The following is a 9,456-nucleotide window of genomic DNA, read 5'->3' as shown; positions in this document are numbered from 1 at the left end:
CGAGAAAACTGAACTACCTGATGGCTTTGAAGCTATAAGTAGTAGGTGGGTATACAAGAGAAAGCGAGATTCGGATGGCGAAGTCGCAGCTTTTAAAGCTAGACTGGTGGCGAAAGGCTATACCCAGGAACAGGGTATAGATTATGATGAAACTTTTTCGCCGGTTGCCATGCTTAAGTCTATCCGAATACTCCTTGTCATAGCAGCCCACATGAACCTTGAGACTTGGCAAATGGATGTCAAAACCGCTTTTCTAAACGGTTTCCTTGAAGAAGGAAGGGACATCTATATGCAGCAACCCGAAGGGTTTGTGAAGAAGGGCGAAGAGCATCTTGTTTGGAAGTTGAAGAAGTCCATTTATGGACTTAAGCAAGCTTCGAGGTCATGGAACAAGCGTTTTGACGAGGTGATTAAATCCTATGGATTTACTCGCTGTGAAAACGTGAGTTGCGTGTACCGTTTAGATGCCGATGGCAACGTGGTTTTCCTTCCACTTTATGTAGATGATATCCTCCTCATTGGCAACAATGTTGAGCTATTATCGGACATAAAGAAGTGGTTATCCGAACAGTTTCAAATGAAGGACTTAGGAGATGCAGCGTACATCCTAGGGATCAAGGTTGTCCGTGATCGCCAGAAAAGGATGTTGAGCTTATCTCAAGCGACCTACATTGATACTGTGATTGCTCGTTTTAGCATGCAAAATGCCAAGAAAGGTTTGCTACCTTTTAGACATGGCATTCCTCTGTCTAAGGACATGTGTCCTAAGACGCCTAGTGAGGTTGAGGAGATGAGGAAGATACCCTATGCTTCCGCTGTAGGTAGCCTCATGTATGCAATGCTCTGCACAAGACCTGATATTTGCTATGTCGTTGGCATGGTTGCAAGATATCAGTCGAACCCTGGACCAGGACACTGGACTGCGGTAAAGCATATTCTCAAGTACCTGAAGAGGACTCGAGATTATAGGCTAGTTTACCAATCAGACAGTCTATCTCCTTTGGGATACACCGATTCGGATTTCCAGGCTGACCGGGATGAGAAGAGATCTACCTCTGGATATGTGTTTACCTTGGGAGGTGGAGCCGTATCATGGCGGAGTGCAAAGCAGAAGTGCATTGCAGACTCCACCATGGAAGCCGAGTATGTAGCTGCTTCCGAAGCTGCTAAAGAGGCTGTATGGTTCCGGAACTACCTCTTGGATCTAGGAGTGGTACCTAATTTGCCTAAGAGTATCATAATTTATTGTGATAACTCGGGTGCAGTGGCAAATTCTAAGGAACCCAGGAGCCACAAGGCGACCAAACACATAGAGAGAAAGTACCACATCATACGAGAAATCGTAAGCAGAGGAGATGTGCTAGTTGAGAAGATTAACACTTTGGAGAACTTAGCTGATCCTTTCACGAAGAGCTTACCGCAAAAGGCCTACGAGAAGCATGCTCGAGGGATGGGGCTGCGGTTGATGCCACCCACTTAGAGAAAAACTTTCAGTATAAGTGGGAGAAGAAGTAAATAGTGAAGTGGATGTTGTAATAGCTAGTATTTAGACACATTGTATACTAAAAGTTTTGCTTTAGTATAAGTGGGAGATTGTTGGTTTTGTATACTGAAAGCAAGAACGTTTTATGCTTGTATACAATGATTCATGTTTTCACTATTTAATCTCCTATCTGATTGGGTTCATGATTGCATATGTATGTTCTTTATCTCTATATAAGTAGATTATATGGTGTGTTGTAGATCACAGAAGACCATATAATTGGATTAACCTTAAGAGATATAATATGATCACAACCGAAATAACTCTAGAACAAGTTATTGGTTTAGGTTGCGGTATAGATGGAAGTAGTTTGTCTTGACTACTTATCTATACTGGTACGTACTACGTATTGATAGGACCACAATGAGATATATTCTTCTATCTGACTTAAGTGAAGAATTAAAGATCTCGGTGACTTATAAGATCTTAATACTAATAAGATGTCAGATATATATATATTGATTCGTCTATCACTTTGACTTACTATGAGCAAGAGTTATATAGCGGTTAATATATGATATCTGATTATCTGTATTGGTACTCGTATCCGTATAGGATAATGACATCCCCTTAAGGAGCTCAATAATGTTTATTGCGCTAAACCCTGCAGGTTGATTAAGTTCAGGCGCAATAATAAGGTTTGAGTGGTACTGCTTAAGGATTACAAAGAGATTAATTAATTTAGGCTGTCAGAGCTCTAATTAATTAATGGATGTCGGATATTTTAAATACGAGGATTTAATAAGTCTAAATACAAGCCCCGACTCATCACCGGTAATAAAGGGGTAAGTCAATATTGGTTCTCTAGTGGAATGAACTAATATTTATAAATTAATTATGGTCTGGGCTGACCATAGATAATTAATTTATTTGAGGCCCATCTTTATTCCTTGTATTTGGTCCCTGGACTGGCCCAAAGTCTCCTAGCCCAGAAAGAGCTAGAAAACGCCCCATAACCTAAATCTGGCGCCTCCTCCTTATTTCTGTATTATAAAAATACAGCTGCCAGCTCTCAGGAAATACACAGATAAAATATTAGGGTTTGAGAACTGAGAAGGGGCGCAGGAAACGTGGGAGTTCTTTAGCTTGGGATTTCTCACAGTTCGTTGTCCATCCAACGGTGAGATTTGAGCGGGATACAGTCCAGAAGATCAGAACTGGAGTTGTTCGATACGATCATCAATCGTCTGTGCATTCGATTCACAAGTAAGTAAATCCTAACACCTATGTGCAGCTGTTAAATTCATAGGAGCATGTTAGGATTAATCGTTGCATGGTAAATTAATAATAACCAAGAAACGATCATCGGGCAAAGTGGAACGTTAATTTAATTTAATATTCCTTTATCTAAACCCTAAATGGATAATCTAAACCCTACGGGGAAGTGTTCAAAATGGTCATATAAGTTTACCCATCAAAATAATATCAGCACACATGTATATGACACTAATACGACCATAAGTACCATTCGTATGGCTCTAATGACACTAATATGGCCATAAGTACCATTCGTGCAGCACTGAGTATATGGCACTGATGGACTAATAGTGTCATGTGTGCCTAACCCGCGTGCAAACCCGAATCTGACCCGAATTTGGTCCACCCTAATTAAAGGCAAAACAATCCTAAAACTTAAAAAAATGGCCAGATTTTGTGTTTTTTCAATTAGTTGACAAATATTATGTTTCCTTCTTTAAGATGACAATGCGAGTATATATATATTATTTTTTTTTTCGTATAATTTTTGAAGTTTCTTTTTATTATTCTGTTAAATTAGGGGGATGAGAAGATCCAATATTAATTACAAACTATAAATAAAACTCGAACAAGGAAGGAAGTTGACCTATATATTTAAAAAGAGCAATATATTTAATTATAGCAGTTGTTGGAATTTATATATATATATATATATATATATATATATATATAGATAGGGTTGAGTTCAATAGAGAATTATCTTTTTATTCATTATGAACAAATCTATTCATTTTACGAACATATCAACATAAGTAATGAACAGTCGTATTTAGTAAAAATAAAGAAAAACTCGCCACCAGCAGGATTCGAACCCTTGGCAAATTGTTGTTCATGTATTACATTGATCTGTTCATTAAAATTATAGATCTGTTCGTTTTTATTTTACGAATTCTCTTTTCTCCACAATATTTAGCTTCTCTGTTGAACCCTTCTCTCTCTCTCTCTCTCTCTATATATATATATATATATATATATAGGGTTAGGTTTTATTGAGAAGCTGGAAATGAGATTAATGAACATATCAATAAATTCATTGAACATACCAATATAACTGATGAACCTACAAATCTATTTAATTTGTTAAAAAAAACACGCCACCGCCAGGTTTCGAACCCCATGACCAAACGCGCGTTCATAAAAATTAATTGACAGGTTCATCAAAATGCACTAACTTGTTCACACCTATTTAGATTGCTTCTCAGTGCTCAACACATTTTTGCTTCTCAATTGTACCTCTCCCCTATATATATATATATATAGGGGAGGGCTACAGTGAAAACACTTCTTAAAATATAAATATAAACGTTTTTTAATGTACGAATTTTATCCAACATGGTTACGAATTCATCCAACATGGTTACGAATTGTGAAAAATAAATTTTTGCTACATTTGGGATTCGAACCCAGGACCACGAATTCATCCAAAAGGGTTACGAATCAACCGTAGATCTTGATGATCTAAGGGCTGAAAATTGTTTATATTTTATATTTTAAGAAGTGTTTTTATTTTAGCCCTCCCCTATATATATATATATATATATATATATATATATATATAGGGAAGGGCTAAAATAAGAGCATTTCTTAAGATATAAAATAAGAATCATTTTCAGCCCTTAGATTGTAGAGGCTAAAATCTACAATTGAAGTTCACGTCTGCACGTCCGGATAGATTGGGCACTAGCAACCTGTCAACACAAGAACACGTAAGAGCCCTAGGTTGAGCACCGGGTGGGGGTGTCGACCGTAGAGCCTCCGACGCTCAAGTCAGTATCGAAATAGCAAAATAGAATGATAAGCAAATTGAAATAAGAGAGAAATACAGGCTGGAGTGTGCGGTTATTCCAGGCTGTAAGCGGCGTCGGAGGGTGGAAACGGTGACAGTGTGTTGTGATAATAGAATATGGGAGGCGGCAGTAGGCCAAGCTGGCTATTTCCGGTTTGGAAGAGCGACTAGCGTGGCGGCGGAGTAGAGAATTCAAGGAGTAGAGAGCAAGTAGGATTTTTCCTCCCCCTTTATGATCTAGTCTGGATGTTTATATAGGAGACATCCAGCCGCTAGGGTTTTTACAGCCTGGCCCCGTCAAAACCCTCATCCCTCCGGTTGTTGCGATTTGGCCGGGATCATGAAGATTCCCCTCTGACTGCGTCAGCTTGGTGGAAGATGTTTTTTTAGGGTTTGACGGCTGGGAGACGTTTTCTAGGGTTTTGATGGCTAGGTCTTATAACTTCGTAAATCCAGGTCAGCTATAACCCTTGGGCCGCATGCGATATATCCAGCTTGGTTGTGGATTTAAGTCGATCTATATCTTTTCAGGCTAGACGGACCAGTCCGTTTGACTAGTTGGGCTTTTTAGGGTTGTGCCAAACTGACGAACTAGCTTGGTGGGCTTAGGCCGAATGCAGCCCGACTGTTTAGGCAATTTGGACCGAAAGTGGATAGTCAACCTGGGTCGGTCCAGGTTGATCCTGTGATAAGTATAATTTCACTTATTGGGCTAGACGACAAGTTTTCTTAAGTAATTGGGCCAACCTGTTAATGATCCAAGTTGGTCCGAGGTTTGTCGGGCTGGACTGACCGGGTTTGTTCGGCTCATTAGTCCAGCTTGGAATGTTAATTGGGCTTGAGCCAAGTTGACGAATTTTGCCCACTACAGTTAGCCCCCCACTCTACAATTAGAATTTTCTAATTGGAAAGTTATTATAGCTATTCCGTAGAGGTGAATTTCTCGGAACGTCGGGTTGTCTCAGTTGGTATAACCAATCGGTTTGTAGAAAGAAAATGACTCCAGTTAGCGTCGACTTGCTATTAATTTTCGAGACCGGCTCGTAAAGCGTATATATATAAATTGGCTTACGAGCCTGTAAATAATACCGCGAAAGTAGACGGCGTGGACAAGTTCGAATTTTTAAATGTCAGCTTGTAAATATGTGATTTAAGTTGGATCGATTTGCCAATGTGGGATTTGGTACTTTATAAGCTTGGAGCGATTAATCAATTTTGAAGTTTATTTTCTTCGAAATACAACTTGTAGAGCTTTGGAGCGCTTCACCAGCTTGGGGGTTTCTTTTCCCCTTGTTCTATCGAAATTTGGAGCTTTGATAATTTGAAATAGGTGAATATCTTCCAGTTTGGCTTTTTTTTAGACGGCCCCAGCTTGAAATTTTGAAATGGAGCAAATTTCCAATGCTCCAGCTTGGCTCATTGTCGACATAACTATTTGCTCCAGCCTGTCTGAAACATTTTGAGTCCAATTGGGTAAAATTCTTCATATTGATTATTCTCCCGGCTGGCTCGAAAATTGAAGAAAGGAAATAAAGAAAATATATGTGACATATCAGCCTGGTTTTGAAAAGTAAAATATGTTATAAATAAATAAATCCAGCTTGGTTCGCAAAATAGAAAAGAAGGGCATCCAGGCTGACCTATTTGTTGAAGTAGTTAACTACTCCAGCCTGTATGCAGTATATCGAATTCAATATTCAATTTGAGATAAGCAGATACTTCTTGGTTTGGATATTTGGTATCGGATTTTTCTAATTTCTCCAGCTTGGCTTATTTGTCAAATTAATTAGTTGCTCCAACTTGTAAGCAATCCGTTGAATTCAATTTTCAAATGGGCTGATTCCAGCCTGGCTCGCGAAAAGAAGATGGTAAGATTCAAATAGGCTATGGCTCCAGCCTGGCTCGCAAAAAGAGAAAAATGAGATATCCTCTCTTGTTCCTCCGTCTGGTCCAAATGAAGAACAAAAAGGGGGCGACTCCGCCGAGAAGGGGAAGGAGGTGGGCGGCTGTTGATCTTAGGGCTCAAGTGTGGTGCCCCAACTCGGTTTTTTGACCATTTTTTTCAGAAACTTGAGGTGAGTGTCATCGGGTCTAATTTTTTCAACAAGTTTGATGCGGCAATGTGTAGTCGCGGGTGGAGGGTGAGTCACGCGGCGACGATGTGGTGTCGCTGGCCGCCTTTCCCAATTTTCGAGGTGATAGAGACGAGCTGAGGAACGGCGGAGGTCCAATCAAATTTTCGCCTTCTGCTGGAATTTTCACAGGCAACGGCAGAGGTCCAACCGGAGTTTCGACGACTTGGTTTGTCGCATTTTTTGCCGCGGCTGTGTGCCTTGAATTATTTGCGAAGACAGAAGATTAAACGACATATTTTTAGAGTAAGAATATAGCTTGTGTCTGTTTGGATTTGGTATTTTACCACTTTGAAGTTATTCCAGATGAGAGTAGCATGTAGCCTGATAATTGTTGCGAAAATAGAAAATGTGGGCTGATTTGAAATTAAATATCAGCCTGTAGATTTGTGAGCTAAGCTGAATTCAATTGATCGTATGAAATTTGCACTATTTATCAGCCTGGAAATAGGGATATGAGCCTGTAGGTAAGTGAGACGGGCTGAATCTATTTAATTGTATTAAATTTGAATTGTCGAAATATGGACACCAATTGACTCGTTTGGAAGCTGGTATATAATTTGTCTTGTCTTCCAAGCTGGTAAATTTGTGAAGCCCAGCCTGATGTATTTGCGAAGTCCAGCCTGGCATATTGAAGTGGAATTGTTTCGGCTGGTGTACAAGTTTTCTTTAATTTGTCCTCACAAAGCCAAGTAAAGCCCTTTCTCTCTCATTTGGTTCGAAATGAAAAGAGATGGGAGATATCCCTCTCCTCCCTTCTTACTCCCTCCGTCGATCAGAGAGGATCGCAGCCACCGCCATTCGCCGGCGCCGCTCGGAATCAGATTTCATCTGAGGGAAGGTCGCGGCTGAGGCGGTTGCATGTGGTTGATTTTGAAGAGGAGGAAATCTGGAGATCTGAAGGCTGCGTTCCCTGAGCAGATCTGGGGTGTCTCCGTCGTTCAATAGACGGCGGCGGCGACTATGATTGAAAAGGGAGATGAGAGAGAGAGGGATGCGGCAGAGCGGCGGTTTAGCCGGAGGTCGAGACTGGAAATGGTGACTCCTTCTTTCTGCCGCTACTCGATCGAAAGGAAGGGGTCGTTCGACGGCCCGCGCTCGTGGGGAGAAGAGAGGAAAGAGGCTCTGGGTTGGAGGTGGAGGCGACGACAACTCGTAGATCTGGAGCTCGGGCGCGGCGCCGTGCAGTCGTCGGCGGATGGGGAGGCGAGGCGTGTGGCTGCTGCGATGTGCCGTCGGCAGTTGTCTCTATTTTGTGAAGGGAGAGAAGCGAGCCCTCTCTTATTATTTGAATTTTCTGCTCTTGTTCCGGCAGTATCAATGCAGTCCGATTTTTGTTCGAGTGATTCCGTTTCAGCCCGGGGACACTACCGCATCTCCCAAGGTGCTGCCGACGCCGACGTTATTCATTCGGGACCGTGGGAGGTGAGTACCTGCTGCGCAAGTTTGATTTTTGCTTGTATTTAAATTTCACAAGTTTGGTTTTTGCTACAGCAAAAAATCGATTCTTTCCACAAATTAGAATTTAACTTAGCAACGGAACTTGCTTGTATTGATTTTGCCTCCAGTTACAGTTGTCTTTCCTCTTTTATTTGACATGAAGTACAATCTTTATGTGAAGAAATAAAGTGGACTGATCATAGCCTAATGTTAGCCTATGTTGGAGAAAGTTTGAGCAATAGGAGATTTTTTCAAATCTTTTCTTTTTCAGATTTTTGGTGGTTGAGCGTTTATTATCACTGTACTATAGGAGCTCATTTTGACTTTGCTTTGTCTGCAAAATAGCAACAGCAGTAGCTTATATCCTCACTCTGCCTCTTTTTGTTTTTCATCTTGTGCAACAGCAACAACGTATATCTCACTCAGCCTCTCTTTATTTTTTATTTTGTTTAGTTGTGAGGGAGCGAGCAGCATCGAGAAGGCAAAGGAGAAATTTTTGTGCAGGTTACTGACTTTCGTTTTGTATACAAAGGTGGAGGAGATATTTCGCTGTTTAGCATTTCATTTACTATTTTTCTTGTTTGTATTTGGAGGTTTTGAGTTTCTCCACGGGAGAGATTGGCTCAGGAACGGAGGGCAGCGACGAAACGAGATCTTGAGAGAAGGTTATAGACCTTTTTTTTTGTGGACCTATTGTCGAAGCTACTATGTATTAGTTTGATAGCTTTGATTTGTCGAATCCTGCACCCATTTCTTGATTTTGATTTTGGATTGAGATGGAATTGCTTGTATCTATGAGAGTTGTTTGTATCTAGTAGAAGATAGGCTTGTTTTATCCAAATGCTTTTGCCTCTCAATGCTATTTTGCCCACAACTTGTGATTTAAAATATCAATACTGTAATAAGTAGAAATTGTTTACTCATGGTAAATTAGTTTTGTGTTGCTAATGGTGTGGATATTGATATTATCTTTAGTTAAATGCCTCCCGTGATTGATCTATGGCAATTCGAAAATAGCCATTGAACCTACACATAATGCGCTTCTAACATCCCATGTGAATATGGGGGATATAATCACACATTGTCGTTTTGATTTTGCATTGTGCAAATTATTTTGATGAATCATACATAGAGTTAGTCAAGTCGATAGAGTCACCAACTCCATTCAATTTAAGTTTGCTTGTGTCGATTTTGCTCAAATTTATCCTCGAGTATATGATTATTTCACAGACTTGTGTCTTATTTTCATCTTTTCATTGCAAGGCTTGTTTCTTATTGTCACGTTGTATTGGCAAGAT

At 40.3% G+C, this 9,456-nt stretch overlaps 1 long non-coding RNA gene across 1 annotated transcript; it reads left to right on the top strand.

Moving 5' to 3' along the window:
* The first annotated feature begins 7,318 nt into the window (after positions 1 to 7,318).
* LOC131007286 (uncharacterized) lies at positions 7,319 to 9,077 on the top strand. The gene is made up of 3 exons (XR_009096014.1): positions 7,319 to 8,143; positions 8,612 to 8,662; positions 8,752 to 9,077. It is a non-coding gene; the product is annotated as an uncharacterized LOC131007286 (long non-coding RNA).
* The last annotated feature ends 379 nt before the right edge of the window (positions 9,078 to 9,456 follow it).

This window comes from Salvia miltiorrhiza, chromosome 1 (assembly GCF_028751815.1).
Source record: "Salvia miltiorrhiza cultivar Shanhuang (shh) chromosome 1, IMPLAD_Smil_shh, whole genome shotgun sequence".
Classification (NCBI taxonomy): Eukaryota; Viridiplantae; Streptophyta; class Magnoliopsida; order Lamiales; family Lamiaceae; genus Salvia; species Salvia miltiorrhiza.
This window is presented reverse-complemented; position numbering and strand designations above follow the sequence as displayed.